Consider the following 6,234-nt stretch of genomic DNA (forward strand, 5'->3'; position numbering starts at 1 on the left):
CGGCAGGGGGCGGCCAGCCCCCCCCCGGCGGCCCCTCCGCGCCTCCCGGCGGCCCCCGTCCCCGCGGGGCACCCACCCCCACCCAGCGCACCGCTCTCCAGCCGGACGGGTCGAGGGTGGAGAAGAGGAGAGCATCCCAGCGGGCTGGAACCACTGCTCCCGCCGCAGTTACACAACCGCCGCTCGCTCTGCTTACCGGAGAACATCAGGTGCGGGGTTCGAGCCCATCCACTCTCCAGGAGCGGCTGGAGCTACCCCGGGAAGCCGGGCACGCCGTATAAATTAGCAACCCCGGCTAAAAATAGGTTGGGTTGCCAGTTCCGAAGGCTCCTCTACCAAAGCAAAGCGTGAGTCAGCAGAAGAGGAGCCCGGCAGGAAGCGCCCGTCTCCCTCTCACAAGGTACCATGGCTTCTGCCAGAAACTTTTCGTGCACGTTCAGGCTTCGCTTGACTGAAGAAATTTGCAAGACGCTGTTCACGTTCTGAATCAACAGCGTTTCTCACAGCGCAGCTTCCTCTTCACACGAGGCAAAAACCTGTCGCTTAGATTAAAAGTGTTTCTTTTTCCTCAATGTAAACACTGATGCGGTTCCCTACCCATCTATCAAGTGAAAAGCCTGGAACACGCAGGAAGAGTAAAAACAAAACAAGGCTTAATAAATGTTTCACAACTGCAGATGTGACACCTCGTTTGAGAAAAAACCTTGCCCCATTCCAAACAAGCAACACGGGGAAGAGCCAGAACACAGTCACTGTTCCCTCCTGCACCCACAAAGTATCATCGCAGTTACACAAGACTTACCTGGTCAGCAAGGTTGCCTTATATAAAATGTTTTTGTGTGTTTAGTGTAAAATAACCAGAAATATTAAGCTAGAGGAAGATACAGCACATATGCTTATGTCAGCATAAGCACATTTGGGTTGTTTTTGTACTGTGCAGAGGAAAAAAAAAAAAAGAGGAAAAACTCCTCCTTGTTTCTGGTTCTTACCACCTTTCCTCTAGCCAGCGCTGGAGCAGCCTGCCTTCCCCTACACCACAAAATGGGTATCTGTTTTTAACTTTCCCAATGCAGATTAATCAAGTCCAAGACAGTTTAGCATACTGCTTTACTGCAAATACCACCCAACGTCAGGAAAATATTTACGGCCAAGTACTCCCTTGAGCTGCGATACATACATCAAAAAGAGCACAACACACACCTTCAGGGAGGACATTTAATTCCTCTAAAACAGTCAAATAGCACATTTTGTGTCACCTTCTATTTTAGAGCAATCTATCACACCACAAATCCAAATAGGACTGAAAAGCAGCAATTTGTACAGTTGTAAGTTAGTAAGTGTGAAACACTACAAGCACGGAATTAACAAGATTTACATAACTTCCCCTACAGAACCTAAAACATAAGCTGAAGAAACCAGACCTTAACCCTTGCACCTGAATTCAGTGCCCTGCAAGAGTCAGTACTGCTAGAAGTTAATCGGGTCCCCTGAGGATAACTGTGAGGCCATACTTACATGAGACTTTTTTGACCAAACGTTACCTAAGCAATCAAAACCAAGAACACAGTTCATGCAAATAAAACATACCAGTAGAGTGTCCTCTAAGCATCGCGGTAACCGATCTTGGAAAGCTTCGATTTAGAGCACATTGACTTTAGGCCCATAAAAACAACAGGAGAAGTCACAAATCTCATCAACCAAACTGCCTAGTGCTAGAAGAGGACATGACAACCCCAAAGTCAGTGTTATTGTTTGGGTACTTTCAAAAGGGGAGGGGAAAAAACCAAACACACACACACTACCCCAAAACTCTCCAGCTCTATATGCTACCACAGAAGTCTAGCCACCTCACAACTGCAACCGTGATGAAAAATAATTTTTATCATCAAACAACAATCAGCTTATGCTTCTGTTACACAGGCAACTAGCAGCTCCTTATCACTACAAGGGAGAAGTTTCATCCCTTTTTCTCCCCACCTTTCTGCTCCCAGTCATGCAGCCTGGCCTACTCCCTTTAGCCCAGCTCTGGTGCTCATCAGACCCTTCCATCTGCCTCTGAGTCACTGATCTGGCAGAAGTTTGGCCAGCTTCTGATAAGCAAGAGCATGGCTTACCCAGAGCGTAAGGGGAACGGCAAAGCAGATTCTCCTCCATTCGGCACTGTGACCTCCTACATTTGCTTACCTTATCTCATTTAAAAACAAAAAAAACCCACACAACACACAACTATCATACTAAGAATGCTCCAAGAGTAATTTGCTATCCTCACGGAAGTAAAAGATCCCCAAAAAGTCTGTGAAGTGGGGTATCGAAACTAGGTTCACAGCCGACCCTACCTCACCGGACAAGAAATCATGGGTAAACACATCTGTACCTAGATGTCGGGAATCCAGACATTAAAAAAATTGCTATTCAAGTTATTATCCCATGCTGAAGGAGACCTACTGAAACGAGACACTAAAAAGCCTAATTTATAAGCTCAGTTTCTGCACATAAGCCACCTATTTTCCCTGTAAACACACACACATTTTGGAGAAAATGCAAAGGCACCATTTTAAGGTCCAGGCTGAAGTTACGCCTTTGCTACTCTTACAGTATCTGTAGCAATGCAGAAATAAACAAAATAGCAGATTGCAGCTGCAAGTACATTAAACAGGGAAGCTTTGACAGCAGGGTAAAAAAGATTCAGTTTGCTGCCACTGAACTTTGCACTGAGGACAGTAACAAGAGAAAGCACCTGACTCTCATTTGACTATTGTAATCACGGAACAGCTAAAAGGCCATTTGTTCTTACACATACAGAAGACAGCAAGTTTGGAGGACTTGACAGCTCGAGAGATCAAGAACAGAGCCTTTCATCTTTAAGTCACCAGTTCAAACAGAGACCAGAATAGTAGCGATCAAAAGCTACATGCGATGGCTGTTCGGGGATTAGATGAAGAGATGGTTGGTTACTCGCCGTCCAGTTCCCAACAGACCAGTGTGAATCACAAGAGCTTTCTTCACAATTCTGCACCTGTTTGTTTTTTTTTTTTTACAGTCTCAAATACCTTGTACCTCCTGGATTCTGTACACGTTAATAAGTAGCAAAGCAACTGAACTGCTGCGTACACATACTGAACTTGCATTGTAGAAAAGGACTTTATCCTCTGGTTGTCAATTATGTCAGCACTACAGCATGTGCTGAATTTTTTATTTATTATTTTTAAGCAATTATAGCTCTGTCTTTTAGCTTTTTTATTATTAGCAACAGCTTTAAAAGTAATATTTAGCTTGCCATTCCTTCCTCACCCTCAGATACTGCAATCCTGTTTATAAACAATAGTTCTCATAACCTTGCTGTATAAGATATTTTTGCAAATATATCAATTTTAAAAGTACATTAGTATAGGAATTTCAGAACTTTGGCATTCAAGAAATGATTTTGAGACATCAGTAATAATTTTTTATCAAACCTAAACAACATAAACTTCATCATGAGGGCCGTGTCTATATAAGGACAGGGGGGAGGGAAATTCCCTGTGTGATGAAAGAAACATTCCTTTTCATATTTTTGCACATTCTTCAATACATCTGTGTGCAGTCTCTAGAAAGTCAATTAGCAATAGCTCCTTTCCAACCTGACTTCAGTTTTAAAAGTCAGCAAAAGTACCTAGAATTTCCAGGCAGGATACTACAAACACCACTACCAAAACCAATCTTCTACACAACTCCAGCAATACATAGTTGCACAGTTTTTAGTAGCATATTACTTCCCGAGAATGAAGTTGCTGACGAAAAGCCAAGGTCCTAGAAACTTCAGTATCCTTAGGAGTAACTAAGGAGGCCCTCACATACAAAGAATTCAACTTGCTATTCCAGGAGTCTAGAGAGCGCAACATACCAGACTGATGAGATTTCAGTAATCTTGAAGAACTTTGAGATTTCTCTTGCTGCTTTCAATCCAAGATGTACTGCTGCACTGCAACCATCAAATCTGGAAACAACAAAAAGATGTATGTGGTAAATACTGAGTCTTCATCAGAGAGGACTGGTTAGTTGTCTAGACAGCAGTCCAGATGCACCAGACAGAAACACATTCCCCTGGAAGTTTTAGCAGCTATCTCAAACCACCCAAAGCTTAGCTACCCTGCGAACTTTAATTAAAGTCCATCCACCTGTTAAATTCCAACTGCTTCCTTCTATGTAAGGAGTAAGCCATTAAGAGAATCGCCTTTCCCCCCACCACCACCCTGTTATCTCCTGGCCTATAAAGCTGCACATCCGTAACAGGTCTCAATCACTCTCAGCAGTTGCCACGTTGGGTTGGTTTGGCGGGGGGTGGTGGTTTGGTTTTTGGTGTTTTGGGTTTGTTTTTTTTTATTTATTTTGAGGTTTTCTTAAATCAGGACATGGAATTATATCTTGTACAGCTGCACCACTGAGGCCTCCAGTGATAGATGGCCACATCACTTGCTTCAGTCAAAAGGATCTAGATGTTTTAAAAGATTTTTCCTTGACATCAGATATCTCTTCAGTGGGGAAAAAAAAGTATACTACAGTTTCCATTGAATTCAGCATACTCTAAGTACATTTATATGTAATCTATAATACTCTTTGTAGCTTAAATCAAGTATCCTGAATGCAAGTCATAGCCCATTCAGTATTTAAAAAACAAAATAGCTGCACAGTTATTTAGCTGCCAAGAAAATGGAGCCAAAAGTTCGTATACTCACAATTCTCTCAGAAGTCAGACTGATTAATATAGCTGTTACAAAAGGACACACTTTCACAAAAACAGGGATTACCTTTATCTGTAACCATGGCAACTTTTCAGTAGTTTGTGCTAATGCTACTTTCCTTCCGATAACTTGCCACTATCTCCTTCAAGCTATTTGTATATGGTTTTGAATGTGCCATCTGAGACCATAAAGTAACAAAAAGTTGAAATGTAAACTTACATTCTTAGATCACACTCTTAAATGTATATTATGTAATATACAATGTTGTTCATTTTTGCCATAAACTCATGATTAGTCAAGAAGTAAATTTATTTTAATCTGTTATTATTTTAACATGATTCATAGCTTTGTAAGACAAAAAATATTTTAAGAGGTATCCCATGAAATACATACAGGCGATAGCTTTTTCAGTAGTGAAGAACTTCTTCTCCTCTATCTGGAAAGTAGTAAACCCAAGAAATTATGCCACTGATATGTCATAAGACTTTGATATTTAGTACCATAAGGAACAAAAATCCTCCCAAAACACACAGTTATTTCGGCCTGAACAAATACATGACAGATCAGAAAAGAGCCAGTCCCCTTGTTCTAGGTTAGGTGATAATTAATATAAAGAACAGGTGTAGGTACCTCAGCACTAGATAAACAAATAATACAGAATTCAAAGAGCAAAGCTATAAAAGTTAAAGGAGAGACAGAAAAGAGACTAAGGAAGGAATTGACATATTTGCTTCCTCAACTGTTGAGTTACCATCATCCACAGTTCAGAAGAGGATTAGCACTCCGTGAAAGAAATTATTTAAGATGACATCAGACAAACAAAATCATTTGGTTGGAAGCAGGAGGAAGAGAATAGTTTCTTTTTATTTTTTTTCCCTTGAAGTTCGTAGGGCAGCTTACCAAGCTGCACCCTTCTCTCTTCAGTGTACGCAGTTTGGCACAGTTACGATGCGACCATGGATCCTTAGAAGAATGAAAGAAACTCAGCATGCTCTTTACTCCCCGTAACTCTTATGCAATGACATCTGTTATAGGACAAGCCTGGACAAACATCCAGGGAATGGACTTCAGAACACAACAGTGCACTTTAAGTCAGTCCATGAAGGGGGAGAAGTAACCACCATCGGTTTTGCCGAATGCCTCCACATTACATCAGCACACTTGGTGGAAGCTTCTGTATTTTGCTGTTGTTGCCATTGTTATTGGCAGTAAGATAATTAGTGCTTTTTATTTTTTAGGACTCCCCCATCCTAACATCCTGTGGAACCCTTATCTATCACCCCAGGCTTTTTGCAGAGCCTAGAAGGAGGTAAGTTTGGCTAAATTTCGCAGGGTTCCTCGGCGATCACAAGAACAACAACAAAAAGAACTTTTCGTACACTAGAACACAAGAGGGTGACAGGCTGTGTAGGCTTCAACCCTCGGTTTAACTGGAAGGGTGCCACAACACAAACTGCATGTTGCTTCCTGAATGCTCCTGTCCCCAAACCAGCCAAAACCGCTGCACTGAACT

General features: G+C 41.9%; 1 protein-coding gene across 1 annotated transcript in view; it reads right to left on the reverse strand.

The window, feature by feature from the left end:
• ZFAND6 (zinc finger AN1-type containing 6) overlaps positions 1-5,164 on the reverse strand; it is a 37,053-nt gene extending 31,889 nt beyond the window's left edge. The window contains exons 1-2 of the mRNA XM_009276554.2: positions 5,115-5,164; positions 3,884-3,976 (exon numbers count right to left, since the gene is read on the reverse strand). The gene's annotated coding sequence lies outside the window, so the exon portion shown is untranslated. The remainder of the gene's footprint in view (positions 1-3,883; positions 3,977-5,114) is intronic.
• Positions 5,165-6,234: the final 1,070 nt, after the last annotated feature.

The sequence above is a fragment of the Aptenodytes forsteri genome, unplaced genomic scaffold (assembly GCF_000699145.1).
Source record: "Aptenodytes forsteri isolate BGI_AS27 unplaced genomic scaffold, ASM69914v1 Scaffold1, whole genome shotgun sequence".
Classification (NCBI taxonomy): domain Eukaryota; kingdom Metazoa; phylum Chordata; class Aves; order Sphenisciformes; family Spheniscidae; genus Aptenodytes; species Aptenodytes forsteri.